At 40.4% G+C, this 20,024-nt stretch overlaps 1 long non-coding RNA gene across 2 annotated transcripts in view; it reads right to left on the bottom strand.

The window, feature by feature from the left end:
- The window catches only part of LOC131478113 (uncharacterized), a 304,708-nt gene that overhangs the window by 238,902 nt on the left and 45,782 nt on the right, over positions 1 to 20,024 (bottom strand). For both annotated transcript variants that reach the window (XR_009244305.1, XR_009244304.1), the window contains exon 2: positions 12,788 to 12,886. This is a non-coding gene — a long non-coding RNA (uncharacterized LOC131478113). The remainder of the gene's footprint in view (positions 1 to 12,787; positions 12,887 to 20,024) is intronic.

Genomic DNA, 20,024 nt, shown 5'->3' with positions numbered 1-20,024 from the left:
GTGTCTTAACATTTTGTCCTTTGTAAAAAGTTGTTTCAAATTGTTATCATGTGTTGCTGTTTGTTTATCAAGAGCAGGTTGCCTTGGGGCTGTGGCAACCTGCAGCCATGCCCAGAGCTTTCTGATAGGATTGTAAAATCACAAAGATGTTAAAGTTATGCTTTAAAAGCAGAGGGGGGAATATGCTACCCCTGTAAATGCATTAATTTGGTCTTACTCACCTTAAATTTTGTTCAGATTTTGTCTCCTGGTGAGCACCAGCTCTGCGTCACTAGAGGCTGCTTGCAGGCCCAACACAGATGCCTTTGGTTTGATGGAGGGAGCCAGCCACTCACAAGTGGAGAGGTCCTGACCCCTTGCTAACTGTGGGAAGAGGGTTTGTTTGTGTTTTTCCAGAAACTGAGCTGCAGCCTGTGTGGGTGCCAGCTGGTAATGTAAAGCCCTGGACTCCATTCACCGGAGGAAGCGCCTGCAGTAAGACAAATTCGCGACTTCATTCTGAAAGATCCATCTCCATCAAGGAGACATTGGAGGAGGAGGAGGAGGCCAGACCCCTTCCAACACCGGGTGACGTGAGGGATCCTAAGAGATTGGTGCATCAAGCGCAACTGTCCTTGACATTATGATGCATTTGATAAACACTAATAATCCGTGGGAAAGGTTATGCTCTTGTCCCTAGAATTTCCTGATGGATCCTCAAAACTGGCTCATCTGACCTCGAAAGTGCTGCAACTCCCTTGAACTCAACACTGCCCCTGGAGAAGATGGAACCCCCAGTGGAGCTGCCTCTAAGAACTGAAAAGCTAAATTTGTTTAATATTCCTCTGGTTCTACTACAGGTCAGGAGTGCAGAGAAATTCTCCACCTTCTTAGAATGTTTGAGAAAGACTTTAAGTGTAACTTGTTATTTATAGATTTTAATGACCTTAGACATTAGAAAAGCCATAGAAATTTGTGGTGGCATCCAAGGACAACTCTGACACCCTCTTAAAGGAGGTTGTGTGTATAGAGCAAGGGGGATCTCAGGGTGGAGCAGGAGGATAAGAGGAGCCCTCTATCCTAGTCCCGGAGACCCCCGGAGGCCTCCCATGTGTTTTCGCTGCAGAAGCAGTGGATATCTGCCTCATCAAGGACATCGAGAACCGTATCCCGACTGCCAAGGAGATCACAAGGAAGATGAGTGCCCTTGGAGGCCGAGAACTCTGAGGTCAGTCCTTTCCTATTGGATTTCTCACAAGGGATTGAAGCAGCCCAGTACCCTGCTCATAGGGTCTGGTGACCTGGGAACTTAAGCCAGGAGCCCCGGGAGGCACTCAGAGAGAAAAGGATTGTAGGAGGAGCTTCCTCTAGTTCTTAACTGGTTCCAGCCTTGGCTCTCAGCCCTCTCTTACACCAACCATCAGGGTTGCTTGTGAGTCCCATGTAGAGTTAAATTCTTCCTCACTCACTAAGTTGTTGGGGATTTCCCTGCTCACCTACCTAAAACTTTTCTATTGTTCAATTGTTAAATGCAAAACTGTGCTTAACCTCTATAAACTGCAAAATTTAAATTGGGTTAAGAATCTCCCTGAAAAGCTTTTATTAATTTAAAACTGTTAATGCTAAACAAGATGTAACTGTAAAGAACTTTGATGTTATGTTTGAACTCAGCTGCTATGTATGTCAATGTTGGTCTTTACACTGTTCCTGTGCCACTCTGCTTTCGGTTAAATAATATTGTTTCTCCCCATTTTTCTGCTCTCCCAAGAGCATGTTTCCCCTACATACATCATTCAGGCCTAATTTTACAAAACACAGAAGGGGGATTTGTAGGAGGACATTGTGACCCGAAAAGGTCAGTGAGCACAGGACTACAGTTGGTTGGATAATATTTGGAGGAGAATAACCAAATGGCTACCTTTTGTATACCTTATTGGATATCATCTGCATATGTATATGAGAACACCTGGTGGAATATACAAGACAAAAGGAGTTCCAAACAAGCATTAATGGTTTTGTTGATAAGCTCAGCACTTCCTCCCTTATCCTATATGACCCTCAGAATATAAAGTCTGATGCTACTAATAAACCTCGGCTTTTGACCATCAGTCAGGGGTCCACGCGTGTTATTATCGGCTCCGTGCACCAAGTCCATCGCTGCGGGACAGCGACAACTCCCCACAACTGCCTTCCACAAAGATGAGCAAGACACTGCGCTTTCTCTCAAGAATCTTGTGCCACAAAATTGGGAAATAATATTGATGGCTATGTCTGCATGGGCTTGGATGAAGCATTAGAACTGTTCTGTGGCCCCAGGATGGGGGGGGGGTTAATTACTTTGCGGAAGTCACTGGCAAGAGACAATTTAAAGGCTACAGCATTTCCTTCTCGGCGAAATGGACTCTCAATTTGTGGGGCTGTCAGCACAGCACCTTCAAAAATGTCACATTCCCTTTCCATGACGTTTAAGAGGCAAAGGCAGGTGGGTTTAAGGCAGGAAGAAAGTGATGCTTACTAACCTGAATGAGATCATTGGAAGCAGTCACTCTGTGGGGTCCTTAAAGCAGCAAGACAGGGTGCATTACAGACACAGATCAGCTAAAATGACTTCAAAGTAGCCAAACATTTCAGCAAAGGAATACACAGAACACTAGGATGTTTGTCCAAACATTCTTTTGCATGGTGAAAATTCTGACTTTCCTATTTTTGCTTAAATATATTAAACACGTACAGTTATGCACTACATAGTAATGGTTTGGTCCATGATGAACCACCACGGTCACTGGCCCTATTAAATGATAATGGAGCTTAAAAATTACTTTCATCCAGTGACAGCGCAATGCAAAGCAGCATTCAGGCAAGCGCAGTAATGTTAGTGTAAAAACATCTACTGCGCTGCTGGTCATATAAACCTGCAGCACCACAGCGATGTACAGGGCATGATACTGGACAATGATGATCAACAACTATACAACTGATTCATGTGCTGTCGAGTACAGTCCCACCTGAAAAAATAATTTTTTAAGCCTTGAAGGCTACTCTATGGTATGCATGCTTGTCTTTATTTTTAACAGCAATGTTTACAAAGTTAAAAAGAAATGAGTGTAAAGGTTTAAAAACATGTAAACCCTTACATAATAAGAATATAAAGAAAATATAATCCATAAAACTTCACAATGCCTATTTCCAGCTGTTATTACAAAAAAAGTCAAAATATTATGAAGTTAAAAAGTTGCAGTTAGTTAAGGTTAATTTATTATTGGAACAAAATACTTTTATTAACATAGTGCAGCTTAAATGTACAGTGAAGATAACAGTATATAGTAGCTGACAGTAATGTCCATTGCCTTAAAGTTCCCTCTCCACTCCCCTGAATCATGCAGAGAAAACTGCAAGGTCCACTTTTTAGCAATGCCCTATACAGGTGCACCATTTATAGCTTTGATATGTACTCTCCATGCATGCTATCAACATTTAGATGTGTTAAGATACATAAATATTTATTACTGTGTTATAACTATTTATGGTCTTGTTAAAGAATCATGAGGTACAGGCTTTAATCCAGGACAAAAACCACACCATCAAGGCACTAAACTATCTAGGTAAGTTCACTCTGGTATATTCATAGGACAAAATAGCTCACTGATGGCACTTCTTAGATTATATCCCCAAGTCTTGCCGTTCAATAACACAAATGTTATTGATGTCTTCTGCAGAATGTCTCATTGCCACCCAAAGCTTTATAATAGAACCCACTGAAACCCATCTAAGTTTTCCCAATCTCTCTTCTTTTCTTCCATTTGCCCAGTCTGCCATCCCCAAATTCCCTCCCCCATCTCTGATTTCTGTTAGTTCTGCTGAGCCTTAGAGCTTTCAACTGCCTTTCCTCCACTCTTCTGCAACATTTCTATGAGAATGGATGGACCTTCTGTGCTAGCTCTGAGTACCAGCTTCCTTTCAGCTCCTGTACCCCATGCCCTCTTCATCATCTGCATTCTCTTGTCTACCACATAATCTCCAGAATTGCATTCTACAAACACTTCGTTGAAATTTCCCTCTTTTTCCCTTTATTGAAAATGTCCCTCAAGACCTCCTTCTTTCCAAGACTAACTTTCAGCGTTTGAGTAAGCAAAGCAAAGCAAAACTAAACAAAAATCAGCCATTGATGGATCCACTAAAAATCTAAGTAGGAAAGAGGTCAAAGCTCTGATTCCTTCACCAAGTGTTACACGGAAATCTCTAAACAGCAATTCTGAAAACATAGCACAGTTCCTTTCCCATTATCTCCTCCCACCCTTCAAAATTTGAGGTTAGCTAAGGACACAAATTTTGGGATGCTTGTGGGTTCTTTGTGACCCTCAGTGATTATTAAATAGCATATCTGGGTTAGAGTTTTCCCTCTACATTGTGGCTTGTGTGATTAAGTAATATCCTACACGATGTTTTTGCAATTTCAACTGCCTACCACATTTTTACTGTTTATATTCATATACATGCATGTTTTCAATACAAAAAGAGGAAGAAGCGTTTTAAAAAGCATGTATGTATTTGCTCTTCCTTTGGTTATTCCTTCCTTTCAATTACAGCAAACTCAAAAGAAACAGTTCAAGATCTGAACATTTGAGAGTCTCTTTCTATAGCAAAGTCACCCCACACTCACTCAGCCATGGAATGAAGCAGAGAGTCTGAGATTGTATTATGTTGACCTACCAAACAGGAAAGAGGAACTGAGAAACTGACGACAGAAAAGGAAGGGGATGAGAAGAATAACATCAGAATATGCTAAGAGAGGTAAAGGAGAAGAGGAACCGCCTGCCCATATTGTGACACTGTGATTCTAACAGCATCTTCTTTCACATCTGGGTCCCTGTGCTGAAGGGTTGGGTAGCACTCATAATCGTCTAGGCTATACACTGCTTCATTTTATATCTACTATTTCTGGACACTTAATTAAACAAAATATTTTGACATTGAACTTTAAATATTTCCATATTAAAATTTAAATATTTTGACATTGAAATTTGGAAAAGAAAAGAATTACTGACAGAACATTTTCTTACAAGATTTCATGTGTTGGGCGGGGGGGGGGTGTTGTCTGATGCACTGATTAAGATGCCATTTGGAATACTTGCATCCTGTGTTAGATTTGAATCCACACTCTGTTTCCAATGTAGCTTCTGGATAATGTGCACCCTGAGACCTACAGATGATGGTTCAATTACCTGGGTCCCTGTCACCCATCTGGCTTTAGTTGGGGACATTTAGAGGATAGAATCAATCTCTCTCTCTCTCTTTCTCTCTCTCTCTTTCTCTCTCTCTTTCCTTTTCTTTCCTTTCCTCTTTCTCTCCTCTCTCTCCTTTTCTCTGCATCTCCTCCCTCCTTCTCTCCTTCCCTCCCTCCTACTTTCATTGCTTTTCAAATAAACAATGAAAAAATAAAAATAGGAGTTTTGTTTTTTAACAGAAAAGAGTTCATTTTTTGTGATTCCCAGCACAATTTGAAGTGGCACGGTCACAAAGGGGTAACTAATCCAATGAGCATGTCCAATTCAAAATATTCTGGAAAACATACATATCTGATTTTAAGAAAAGACCTCCTCAAGGTAGTTTATTTAGCTTGAGCACAGACACAAAATTGAGCATGGCCTTATTAGGTTGGCTTTGTTTTCCTGAGGTTATTGCAGAAAAGAGAGCTTTGCCAAAAATAAACAAATCACAGAACAGTCTCTTTGAACGTGAGAACTCTCCAATGCCCAAATATGATTAAAAACCATCTTGGTTAAGTCTTTTGATCAGTTTGCATGCTATAAAACCTGTTCTGAGTCCCTGGCAATTTTATGGTCTTATCTGTGTGGTCCTTTTCTTTAAAAAACATTCAAAATAAGGTTGCCCTGCTGGAACTCAGCTAAGTACTTAAAGAAGGCGTGAAATGGAGTTTATTGCCCATTGAGGGTGATGCCACCAGGGTACCCACATCCCACACCAAACCCAAAGACTTGTATCTTCTCAACTTTATATCCGTTCCAGGAAGGGAAAAAGGAAAAGAACTAGAATGAAACTAAATGAGTAACTGCAGGACAGCACAAAGGAAGATGCAGAATAAAGCTTGGCATTGCATAGTTTTCCTTCTTATAAAGGCTAATTGAATTTTATTTACTGAAGTCTGGTGCACACAGCAGATCTTTTACTTTCCCATTCTATTTATATGTCTATGAAGTAGATCATTGTAATGAGTACAGATGGGCAATAAGTACAAAGTTATTGCATAATTTTTCAAAATTTTGATTGCTTTTCCTACTTCCTCTTAGAATAATGGTCTCTCTGTGTAGCCTGTAGACCGTTCACTCTTAGGCATATTTTACCACTTCAGCAGATTTTAATTTATGAGAGACATACTAGAAATGGTGTGTAAACAATCCACAGAACGAAACTGATTTGTAAGACACGGATGAGCTGAACCAGTATTAGGTTACTACTGAGATCACTTGGCAAGTCTAAGCGCATATGTATTTTCCCTCTTTCTTCTTCTCTCTTTACTTCCTTCTTGATTTGGCTAAGGTTGGACTTAGGAACTGGAGGGAAAAATCAAATGTAAGCCACTCACCAGCCCATAACAAACACAACTGCAAATATCGCTCTTATAATGGGAGGTGTCACAAAATGGAAAGTTTCTCTATGAGTTTACATTTCTAAACCAGGCTTGGGAAGAGCTGAAAGGCACTAGCTCTGAATAAACAGCTTCACAAGATGAAGTACGTGAATGGCAGCTCCACCATCTGTGGACGCATGGACTCAAGAATGACTGATCTTTTGTGATAGTCAGCTCTGTTGCTGTTACTTCCTTCCTCTTTGCTACAATTCCTCCTTATGTTTCATCACTGTAGGAAGAGTTGCCTCACGTGACAATCCCCAGGTACCCAGAACTCATCCTACTAATAGGAACTTCGTCCTTCTGTGTCCTGGGGTATTCTTTGCCTTTCAAACTCATTCCTCTAATTCAGATTTCCAAATGATTTTGAACTCATAATCGAAGTGCTTCTGGTCTACTGACTGGAGTTATTGAAGGTCCTTGGAAGAAGTGATCCTCTTTGCCTGAGGGTGTAGGAAAATGCGTCTTGCAGGGACATTTTGAAAAATTAGCTGTAACTGTTGAAACTTGAAGCAAGGCGATAGTAGCTGGTAGGAAAGCATGTCCTTATTATAAGCCATCAACGAAACTTAGAGGAGTGACACCTCTTCACTAAAAATGAGTATTTGTAATTTTAAATTTATTTGCAGAAAAAGGAAATAAAATATAAAGAAATAGATTTAGTTGAAAGATTGTAAGATTATACATGTTTCTGTTGACTTTCAGAGAATACTTTAAATCGATATCGAATAATCTATAGTGAAACAAGATCTATACATTTTAATGCAAATACTTTAATAATATGGATGTACAATTACTAAGGATACACTGAGATCCCAGTAGTACACTGTTCTGTGGAATAAGTCCTCAAAGTGTTTTTATTGTTGTTGTTTTCATTTACTTCCAAACAAAATTCCAGGAAATTTGAAAAACCATGAACTCTCTCAAACATATTCACATTGACATTTAAAAGATTGCAACATTGATTTAAATGGTTGCAAAGGATGAAATTTTTGATGGTTCTTGGCACTGATGCTTTAGAATTCCTTTAAATAAGTCAAATGGAATCTAAATAATAGGTTTGATAAGCTCTAACCCATTAACTTTACTACCTTTATGAATTAACAGCCATTTCTCAGTAGTTGGATATTTTTGTCGTAGACTTTCATCTCGATTGGTTTTCTAGCACATCTCCATGCTTGCCATTATTTATCTGCTCATGCTTTCATACTTCTCGGCAGTCAGAAAAGGATGAACATTTTCACTTGATATAATACTCTAAATTCAAATTATTTTCTTTCGTATTGACATTTACTATGTGATTGGTCACGCTATAAGTATGTAGTCTCTAGTTTATGATTGTTCAACTTCATTATTCTACTTGAGATAGGCTTATTATTATCTAACCCCATGTGACTTGAAGGATATCTGTTTCATAAGTTTTGAGAAAAGATGACTAAAATAAGATTGAGACACAGGGATTTCTGCGTTGACAGTGATCCTAAATGCCTAGCTACTTTGTATTGTTGAAATGAGAAATATTCAGCACTACTTTCGTTATTTTTCTCAGTATGGCTGTAATGGCTGATAAACTTTGTTCTCATGAAAGAATGAATAAAGGGCATATATGAATATTATTGTAACGTCACTCATTTTCAACATCTAAGTAAAAGTCATTTGGTGTTATATCAAGAAAATCTTTCTACACAGTCATTCTAATAATACACTCAATTTTGTCTTTCTGTTATATTTCACATTTTGATTAACATAAAATGATTGTACATTCTATGGGCTACACTTTAGCACTTCAACACCTACACACGTCATAAACAAATCAACCCAAGAAACCCATAAGAATCTTGACTGCCACTGACAGTCAGGTGCTGAAGCTTTAGGAGTGAAGACATTAGTCAAACAAAAAAGGGTTCATGAACTTAGAACCTTGGGCAGCATTTATATGAAGGCAGCTGATGATTAAAAATTGCTGCTGAGGGCCCAGCGCAATAGCCTAGTGACTAAATCCTTGCCTTGCATGTGTATCCCGGCAGCCCCACTTCCCATGCAGCTCCCTGCTTGTGGCCTGGGAAAGCAGTCATGGACGGCCCAGAGCACTGGGACCCTGCACCCGCACGGGAGACTCGGAAGAAGCTCCTGGCTACTGGCTTAGGATCAGCTCAGCTTCGGCCATTATGGACACTTGGGGAGTGAATCACCAGACGGAAGATCTTCCTCTCTCTCTCTCCTCTCTGTATATCTGATTTTCCAATAAAAATAATAAAAATAAATCTTAAAAAATGTTGCTGCTGAAGCAAATTAACAAGGATGCTAGGAATCAGGATTGCAGGGTGTCCTGGAATTCAAAGGAGAAGAGACAACTCCAAGCAGGCGAGGTATTTTTTGAAGCCAAAATAATTCAGAGAAGCCATGCTTGAGCAGGACTGGAAAAAAATGCACCATTCCTCAGATATTCTTAGAAATTAAATGAAGCTAAATGTCTCTTATACACAAAATATGAATATTGGCATTTCCATGCTGTTATAGAAAATCTGAGCTATAAGAACAGGAGGTAATTTCCTCTGCCTCTACCTCCCAGTTTTGGAAGTCAGAAAAGTGTACACTCATCTGGAATAGAATACAGTAACAGGCTTAAAGGAGAAAAGAAAAGCCAGATTATTAATGCAGGTAGTACACAACACCTTGGGAGGATAGCACTAAAGGCAGTGGGAAGGCAGCTGTCTTAAGTGGCATGTCTACAAAGAAAAACATATTGTAGAGAAATAATGAGACAAAGGAAAGAACTGTCAGAATTTGGAGGTGGGAAAATAAAGTTCTGAGTCCCTTCTATCACACCATGAGCAAATGTGTTTCTGCCCTCTATCTATTAATATATGTCCTTTACAATATCCTGCAGTGCCAGTGAGTAAACTTAACTGCGGTATTTTACTGAAACCTTCAGGGCCCTGTCTCAAACCAAACCTCAAGCAAGTGCCATAGGAATTCTGACATAGCTAGTATCAAAAGGATAGGTCATGGCCTGGGTCTCCCAATCAATGTCTGAAGTTAAGAGCAATCCTGTAGCATCGACCCCGCAATCTGCTAGATTTACAGGCAGATGCTGTCAGAAGCAAATCACAAGATTCCAGCTGATGTCTGCTGAAGACGCTGGTGTGGGAGAGTGGGCAAAGGATGTGTGTGTGTGTGTGTGTGTGTGTGTGCGAGCGCACATGCGCTTCCCCATCACTTGCAATCTCTTCCCTCTTTTCTAAACAGCTTGTAAAGGGTGGTGATTACTTTTCTCAAGGGAGGTTGGTTAAATTCACCTGCCAAGCTACCGGACTCTATCATCTTTTGTCATTTCATTTTGCAATCAATTGAATGACTGTAAATCATATCTGTAGATGGACTGCTGAGTGCTGATACATTTTTGCTCGTTTTAGAAATCAACTTCTCTTTAGTCACCAATCTTGAGTGCTCTGAGTATTTTCTTTAAATACTTGTTTTTATTTATTTTCAATTTTTACACAAAAGGCATAGAGGGAGAGACAGAGATCTTCATTTTCTGGTTCATTCCCTAAAAGTCTCAGCCAGGGCTGAGTCCGGCCATAATAACAAGAGCTCCATAATTCAACTGGGCTGCCAGGTGAGTGGCAGGGACTGAATAATTTGAGCCTTAACCTGCTGCCTCTTGGGCTATGCATTAGCAGAATGCTGGCATTTGGACTGCAACCCGGCACTCTGATGTGGGATGCACATGAACTGGTTCCTCTCCCTAGTGGACTGCCCCTCCCCACCCACACTACTGGTTAATTAGGACTTTCTCTTTCTTATCACTACAAAGTTTTCCCTACTTCATCAGCATTATCAAATAACAACTTGGTGATTTTTTTAAATTTACCTACCATTTTCTACCTTAACTAATGTCTGCCCTTTTCATTCATTCTGCACATCCAGTTCCCTTAAGTGTGTTTTGTTTATTTACTCCCTAATTTCTTGATTGGAGCACTGATTTGCTTGTTTTTTCTTAAATTAAGCCAGTACAATCAGTAATTCTTTCTCTGTGTCTCTTCTTTCTGGTAAGTTTACAGTTCTGGTTTTGTTTCTTGTGTTCTGCAATTTCACAAGAACAGACATACTGATTCCAGCTCATTTTAAATGCTTCTTCTCAGGGCTTGGCATGCCCCTCCGGTTTGAGAAGCTGTTTCTCGGTGATTACCTCTTTGCTGCTGCATTCCTCCACCGTCTCCTCCATTTTAGTAGAGTGGGGTGACAGACTTTTAATTTGCAAACTCATTTTCAATGGGAAATTTTTTTCTCTATGTATTTTTTTTTTTTCATTTTAAATGTCTTTTCCTTTCTTCCTCTCCTCTGAAAAGTTTTCCCATTTTCAACCTCTGTCAGCTAGGGCTCTTTGGGACGCCTATCTAGAACCCAGTTCTGTGACAATGCTTCTGGGTTCCTGTTCTACAGGAATACTGGACTATTCCACATACCGTTACAAGAGCAGCTAGCAGCTCAGCTGGCTTTCGAAGGCTGTGTCTTCGTGTAATTCTGTCTTGCAGGCTTGCAGTGCCTTGTAAAGCCGACAGCTATGTTCAAACCCTACCTTCACACACAGGGAACCTCTCATTAGCACTGACATCAAGCAGCAAAGCGGGCCCCGCCCTGTACTAGCTCAGAGGGCTTTCAGTATTGGCTTCTTTTGGAGTCCAAGCCTCCTCTGCCATGGAAATCAGGAGTGCTACGATTTCCATATTTAGTGTGCTGCCGTATTTAAATTCTACTTCTAGGATACTAAAAACATTCTTTTTCTTTTAAACATACTAAGTATTTTAACTGATTCTATTAAAAACATTTTATGTGTTACAGCTTTGTGGATTAGAACAGCAAAGAACTAGCCTGATAAAAAAGATTCAGGGTCAATTTATAATGACAATGAAATAAGACTCTTAAGAAACTATATAAATTGAATAAGTTTTCAAGGTTTTTTTTTTTCATATTAAGGCTACCAAGGGTATTTGAAATAGACCTTTTGATGTCAAAGTTTGGTTTTTTTTTTTTTTTTTTTAAGTATACTGGTTTGGATAAGGACACAAAGCCATTAAACACTAAGACTTCTTTTGTTTTAAATGTGTATTTATTCATTAATTATCTGAAAGGCAAAGACAAGAACAGAAATAAGAGAGAGAGAGAAATGGCTCATATGTTTAAGTTCACTCCCTTAATGCTGCTAATAGCTAGGGCTGGGACAGGAGCCAGGATCGCAAGCTAGGCCTTCCACAGGAGAGCAGGAACCCAATAACTTGAGCTACCACCATGGCATTCCATTGGAATGAGGCAGGGCTGGAGACATCAGATAAGAAATCAATCCAAGTCTCCCATATGGACTGCAGGAGCCCAACTACTTGAGCTGCTGCCAACTGCTTACCAGGTTAGGCTGAGCTAGGACTCAAATTCAGGTATTACAGTGGAAGCGAGCAAACTGAGAACCACTGGAACGACTACATCAAATGCACACTCCATAAACACCAAGATTTTCTAAAACATGGCCTGTCCCATTCCATCTTCTCCCACCTGCTAAGGAAAACCTGGTACAGCTGAGAGTAGTATCATGCAAGACCTGCACATGAAAACCCAAAGCAAGCAGTCTTATAAATGCTTTCACATATGAAAGTTTAAAATATACAAAAATAATACAAGCCCACTTGATGAATCGAGAATGTTTAAAACTCAATTCTAGGTAACTAGAGTGCAAACACGAATGCAACTGATGTTTGGAGACATTTGGGAAAACTGACGAAAGACATCCAGCAACTCCGAGAAAGTAATATTCATTCAGTAATCAAGCCACAACCAGGTCACAGGAAGTGATGTCTGTCTGCCAAAAGCCTTTTCTTTGGAGGAAAAGGACTTACCCAAGTATCCACTGCTGGCCAAGAATTTCAAACAAACAACTATGGGCACACATATTTTTATCTTGTTAGTTAAAATAGGATATTTTCTTTTGTTGTCTTGCTTTCCAAAAACTCAGAGATACATTTTATGCTTAATTATCTTATATTTGCAAATTTCCCATTTGTTGAATTCTGAATTCTTTACTCAGATATTCTCTGTATTATAAAGTTGTTTCCTCAAATTATTTTTGAATTAGGATACTCAGCAAGTGGGTTTTGGATAATTTACCTGGTAGCTAAGACACTGCTTCCAGCTCCTGCAGTTCATAGCGATGTAGCAAGGCTTGAGTCCCGGCTGCACTCTGGATTCCAGCTGTGAAGGCAGACCCTGCAAGGCAAGAGGCAATGACTCAAGTAGTAAGAGTTCCTGAAACCCAGAGAGCAGTCAGATGGGGTTCTCAGATCCAAGCTCTGCCCTGCTCATGCCTCAGATATTGTGGGCATCCGGGGAGGAAAGTGGTAGATGGATGATATCTCTCTCTCTCTCTCTCTCTCTCTCATTCTCTTCTCAGATAAGTGACATAAATGTTTAAATTTTAATAGTGATAAATAGATTACTGAACAATGAAATCAATAGTATTTCAGCTAGGCAAGGAGAAGGAGCAGAATCAGTTTAACATCGAGTCTTGAGAAGTTCTGACCAGCCCAACCTCACACACACAAGAAACTGCCAAATGCATTTTATTTGTATTTTCATGCTATTTAATGTAAATGAATAACTGTCCCATTTCCTTTCTGATGACTCTTCAAATGGAATTTTACATCTGGTTAGAAATAACACAATTTAAGAAAGAGGTGAATACACTGGGGAGGTTACACTGGAAACTATTGTAAATGATTGGGAATCTGAAAACCATAGTCTGTGGAGGGAAATGGAAAGAAAAACTAGACTCGTTAGCAAAGAGGGAAGCAGAGAGAGGCTTAGATGAAATGAGGCAATTAGAGGGAAATAATTTTTAATCACAGCAAAGCCAAGACTGGACTTTTTGAAGGATCCATTAATTATTTCACTTAAATGTCAAGAATATTTAGACAGGAATGCTTAGAAAATTAAAATAAATTTTTAATAAATCACCTTTTCTCTCAATACCGCTGTCAATACACAGCTTCCCATAAAGCAAGTTTGGCCAGTTTTTGGCTCTGACAGTAGTGGAAATCTAGTCTCTGAAAACAGTCCTAGGCACCTCCTTGTGAGGGTACCAAGTTATTGACTCTGGAATTTCTGCCGACCATCTTTGAATAATACAGAGGATAAAAATGTCCCATTCTTCCTGGAAGTCCTCAACAGATGAACATTTCAGCTGAGGGCGCTGTGCATGTGGCAGTGGAAAGGGGCCTCCGGATGAGGCCAAAAGCAGGAGTTCAAACCTCAGCTCTTTTTCTAGTCGTCTACCCTCCTAAAGCATCTTTCAACTCTAAGATGAGTTGGAAATGGAAGAAAATCTCTGATTTTATTTTTCAAGTAAATTAGCATCTCTTCTAAGTTTTGAGATTGCTGGGGTCAAGAACAAATGAATAATAAAGAGCAGAATCCCTCCACTACAACCGTATTCATCAGTAAGTTGTTGCCTATGCATGCCAGCAGAAGCAACAGCTCTGGGGGACTTTCAATCTCCACTCCATTCTCCTTCCTGAGCTGTGGGATGTAGGCTTCCCTGGTGTCCTTGACAAGGAGTGAAGGAGAGAAATGATCCAGAATCGTGTTGATTACCTCTGACCCTAGACCAGCTCTAACTGGCTGCCACCTTCACCTTAGCCCCTTTCCTCACTGAGATCTTCTGTTTATCTATCATTGAACAATGTCTTCTCAATAGTCACATAGCTACTCTGACTGCATTTATTATTCAAAATTAACTAAATGCAATCTTTCCAAGCCTAGTGCTTTCAACTCTATCTCCTTTTCAGCCCTGGCACAACTAGGGTGCTTCATGGTGTGGAAAATTCTTCCACACCCTTTCCCCTGTTCACACTTTCCCCATCCATCTGATGACACGAAACCACTTGACTCAAAGAGGCGTTAGAGAAACAGAGGTTAAACCACGGGCACCAAAATTGCTTGTGAGTCTGTGAGTGTGGAAAAAGTGGGAGAATCCACAAGCATGTGGCTTTTAACCATGTGCCTCAAGGGCTGCAGCAAGAGCTGCTATTTGTGAGAATCTGAATACCTCCTCCCCACACCCCCGCCCTGCCCTTCACCGTGGAAAGAGAAGGGTCTGTTTCTTACAAAGCATCTTCCGTTGTCAAGTTTGTAGGTTGGGAAGTGATGATCAACACCTTTCAACTTGCTTTTCCTTTCTGTCAATTCTGAGAAGTCTTGACAATCTCTTTTCAAAAAGTGCCCTGTGTTGCTGATCTTGTCCAACTTCCATCATCCAGTGCCCACACAGAGGCCAATGTGACCACAGCAAGAGATTTACCAAGAAGTGCACTAAGCATTTTAGCCATATTAACACATTTAATGTATAAAAAAGTCTCACGACACAGGTCCTTGTATCTCTTAAACACATAAGGAAATCAAATATACGGAGATCAAAATACTTTTCCAAGGGCTTAGAGCTTCCACACAGGGGACCTGGAATTTGGACTTGTACAGTCTAGCTCTGAAGTTTGGTGTTGAATCATCTTTTTCTTTTAGGAAAATAGATGGTGCCACAGTAATGGCATCAAGACACAGAACGCTTTTGATAGACCACGAAGTCAGCTTCATATGAGAACAGGCCAGGGACAAATAGGTTCAGAATAAAAATGACCTATTTCCTTATTTGTGATTTGGAGCACCTCTAGAGCTTCTATTCAAACAGACCCTCACTGAAGAAGCCTTAAATGCATGAACTCATGACTCCCCTACATATTACTGACTGCAAACCTTTCAGCTAGCTTTCAGGGTTGCAGGAAGCAGAGAGGAGAAGCAGACTAATGCTCCTGGCATTCCACCCTGTGTCATGGCGACTCTGAGACACACAGGTGGAGTGAGCTGACTCAGCCAGGCTGTCCTGCATCAACTGGCTGCATGTATGTCACTCATGGGCTATTGTGGAGGGCGTCTCAGCACGGTTTAACTGTGAACAGTCCCAAGCAGTAGAACATGTTAGGGTGTACTTTACTGACAGTGAAACAGGCACAGGAAATTCAGTGGGTCTTATTTCTCTCACCCACTTCCTTTTTCCCCTTCCCTTTCTGATTTTAAACAAAGAGGTCACTGTTGTACATTTTCATAATTCTCAGTTTACTCCAATTCAAAATCCTTTTAAGAGCATTGGCAATGCACCTGGTATCTTCACAAATTGTTAGATGCAGTCAGTTGATATGTTTTTCACCATTCTAGGGGTTATGTACCGTGATCCTTAAATTTCACTGATTTTGTAACTGTAAGAATGTTGATCACCCTAGATATTCAGTAGAATTACACGAAAATCACTGTTAAGTTTCAGCTTCACACTTCAGTTTGACTTGCAGTAGCTGAAGGTCTTTCTCTGTGGGTGGATCTCAAAGGTGAGGTACCACAGAACGACAATCATCTTGTTCTTCTGTAACTCACCACCAATTTGCAGATCTGGGGATACATGGCTACAATCAGAGTATTTCCTGCCCTGTATTTTCCATCTTGTGTGGGATTGTTAACATGAGTTACATGGTTAAAACTTCAAAATTTTCTGACTTAATAAACAGAAAGAATAGACCTCCTCTATCTCTGGGGCTGGGTGTCGTGTCATGAGACAGCTGCCCAGAGTGATGGAATGCTGAGTGTGAGAGCAACAGACGGAGTCGGAGAGATGGGTGGAGTGGACGGCTGCCCATTGTCTATCAGTTTAGCACTCGTGTGACATTTTTTTGTTTCCACTTTTAACCTCAGAAAATCAGTGTCCCTGGCTGAGGAAAGGTAGGAAAACTCAAAGAAGGTGAAGGGAGGCATACAGAAAGATTTGCCTCATGGAAAAAAAGAGACAGAGAGAGAATGTGTGTGTGATTTTATTTTACAAGAACACAAAATAAATGAATATGCTAGGATTACTGCATCAATCGCCTGGGGCTGCCATGAACAAAATCCCACATCCTGGGTGGCTCACACAACAGAAATCCATTGTGTCATGGTTGTAGAGGCTGCAAGTACAAAGTCAAGATGTCGTCAGGGTTGGCTCCTTGGCAAGCTTTAAGAAAAAGATCTGTTCTCGGCTTCTCTCCCGGTTTCGGGTGGCACTGAGATTCCCTGACTTGTACCTGGCCTCCCTGCCACATCTTTCTACTCTCTTCTCTCTGTATATGTCTGCCTCATGTCCATATTTCTCATTTGCATAAGGACAAGGTCTTACTAGATTAAGGTCCACCCAAGGGAGCTCCTTCTAACTTGACCACTCCTTTAAAGTCCCCATTCCTATATGAGATCACATTCCAGGATACAAGGCACCTGAGCATATGGTCTTTCTCTGTGAACATAAAGGCAATTCCTTTAGCAAGAGGGAGCTCATAGCAATCACAAAGGACATAAACCGACATGCAGATTGATAAGTAATCCTAATAGATTAACATTCTTCAAATAAAATCTTCCTGGTTCTTCCTAGTCTTACACCCTCTGTCCTTAGGCTAACTTATGCCAGCCTTGAATAGAGTGTGTCTGAACATAATCTTCCACCTCCTGAGGCTCTGAACACATTTTCAGACAGAGGCATGGATCTGTATCCATTCCAAGGAAGCCCTGGGGTAAGAACTCCAAGTCACAGTACCAAATCTGTCATTAATAAAGCTGGTTCTTCAAGCCACTTTGATTTCATTTTCTGAGTCCCCATTTTTTGATCATTCATGTGGCATTAGTGGACTTGCCCTAAGTATCTGACTAAAGTAGATAAAACAAACATAGGAATTTTAGCAGGATTTATTTTATCCCACATGGGAAATGTCCTGGCACATCACGGACAATGAATATTTACTGAATTCATCAATGAATGAACTGTCTTGCTAAGCATATCCAGCTCATATTATGCACCACAATGTTTATAGCTGGCAGTGCTCCATAGAGCAAAGACCTTGTGTGAAAGAGAAAAAAGCAAGGAAATAGAAGTCAGAAGAAAAGGTGTCTGGTCTCACCACTGTCACCTCAAAATCTGGACTATTTGTAACTATAAAGTAGAGAATAATTTTCAAAGCCCGTTTTTATTCAATTCGAATCCCAGTCTTTTTTATGACATACAATGTAGTATTTATGTGTGATCCTAAGTCCTGTGTAGTACAGGTAAGCTCCCTGATAGACACTTCACCTGCTGTTTATAGTCAGGTTTTCTTGGAATTCCTACTCAATTTGAACTCTTTCTTTTGTACATGAACTGACCTTAAGCCACACCCTTGAGAACAGCTAAAATGGAATCTGGTCTCAAGTACTTGGGATGGAGCCCTGCAGCGAGAGCAGACACAAAATCTGGCTGGACTTTTTCTCATGTGTGTTCTTCTCCACACTTGGTGCAGAACCATGAAAGAAGCTGAACGTGCAGGAAACTACCAGGAATAAAAAGTGGTGGGTTTGGACAACTTTCCAATGTAGTGGAGATTTGGAATTCTTATGATGCAAATCAATACTAAGCCCATTTAAAATCAGACAAAGTGATGATTATTTGATGTCCCCAGGCCCAGAGCAAATATCTGCTTCCAGCTACTCTAGTACCTATTAACATTTACAAAGTTCTTTCTAGTAAAAGACAAGTCTTTGGGGAATAGTTCATGTCTTGCTATTTCATGCCTTTTCACATCTGGCATAAAACACATCTCCAAATCTAGGTTTGATGTGAAAATTCTTCCTGGTTATTGAAATTCTAATTTTCAAAATCCTTTCTCTCTCTTTCTCTTTCTTCATTGTCCCACCCTTCCACCTCCCACTCCACTCATCCCTCTGTAACTACTTGGTTGTGAAAGAAGGAAGTGGGGAATAATTCCATAAGCAACATTATGATTAGTATGCAAATAAAAGTAGCTCTGTTGTTAAAATGATGACTTGGAGTGGGAGGTTCAGGTTTTTCTACCCGAGAGGACAATTCTCAAGGGCTCCAGACACACATGCATCTTGGATACTCTTTCATCCATCTCTCCCACATGATTCTACAACATTAACTGTTCAGTCTTACTTCTCCTATCCTGTGAACAATGCAATCCCTTAAGGAAAAAAAAAACCTATTTTAAACAGGACTTGCCCAACAAAGTAACACTTATTTACATGTACAAGTGTGATTTTCCTTTTTTTGAGATGGACAGAAAGGCATAACAATCATATCATCCTCTAACTTTCATGGTTTCTTTGAAAATATAAACTCTTTGATTAATCTCCATATGATTTCTTGATGTCCAAGGAAGTAGACATCAAGGAAGTGTCTACCTGGCAAGAACTATACTAGATTCCTTACACATTTCTTTTTTCTTTTAAAGATTTATTTATTTTTATTGCAAAGTCACATATACAGAGAGGAGGAGAGACAGAGAGGAAGATCTTCCGTCTGATGATTCACTCCCCAAGTGACCGCAATGGCCAGAGTGTGCTGATTTGAAGCCAGGAGCTCTTCCAGGTCTCCCATGCGAGTATAGGATCCCAAAATTTTGGGCCAACCTTGATTGCTTTCCCAGGCCACAAGCAGGGAGCTGGATGGGAAGTGGAGCCAGGGGACTAGAACCGGTGCCCATTTGGGATCCCAGTGTGTTCAAGGCAAGGACTTTAGCCACCACGCCAAGCCCTCCTTACATATTTCTAATGGAAACAATGGTGGCACTGTCATATGGATAGAAGCATACAGACAGGATGGGTGGTAGGACAACTGGATATACAGAGACAGGCCAAGATGTCTTAGAAGACTGGTTCTACCTGGGGTTTGGTTCAATCTAGGGTGGTTGGTTAGAAAAGGTCATGCCCACTCTGGGCTCGTAAGAATGAGACAGATAATATTCCTGGCACAGAAAGAATACAATGAACAAATACAAACTGGGTGTGGTATAGTAATGGCGAGTAGTTTTGCATGGCCAGAAGATGTGATATTTGAGGTGGAGTGGCCAGAAATAAACTGAAAGATCTAGACTAGGTCTTGACTCACACCAGGACTTAAACAATCTATCCTTGGGCGAGTTAATTTTTTGGCAGCTCAGCAGCTACCCCTACTGGCGAGGCACAGTTGATATGCAGATTTTGGGATGGCGTCTCCCCTGTCTTCTTTTAAAAGGTACAGCATGTTTTGGCAATTCCAGGCCCAATCCCTGTCCTCACTCCTTTTCTAAGTCATTCCATGACCAGGAGGTATGGGGTTTAAGGTAGTATGTCTGCTCAAGTGTAGCTTATGAACATGGGAACTTAAGGACAAGGCCAAATTCAGTTGTACACAGAGATATATTTAAAACCTAAGTAGATCTGGTTAAGGTTACTAAATAGTATTGGATTCTGCTACTTCTGTCTCATTATATTAAAACAAACTAATACTATCTTAAGCAAAGGAATAGGC

This window comes from Ochotona princeps, chromosome 27, assembly GCF_030435755.1.
Source record: "Ochotona princeps isolate mOchPri1 chromosome 27, mOchPri1.hap1, whole genome shotgun sequence".
Lineage (NCBI taxonomy): Eukaryota > Metazoa > Chordata > Mammalia > Lagomorpha > Ochotonidae > Ochotona > Ochotona princeps.
The sequence above is the reverse complement of the archived record's forward strand: the minus strand, read 5'-3'. Positions and strand labels throughout refer to the sequence as shown.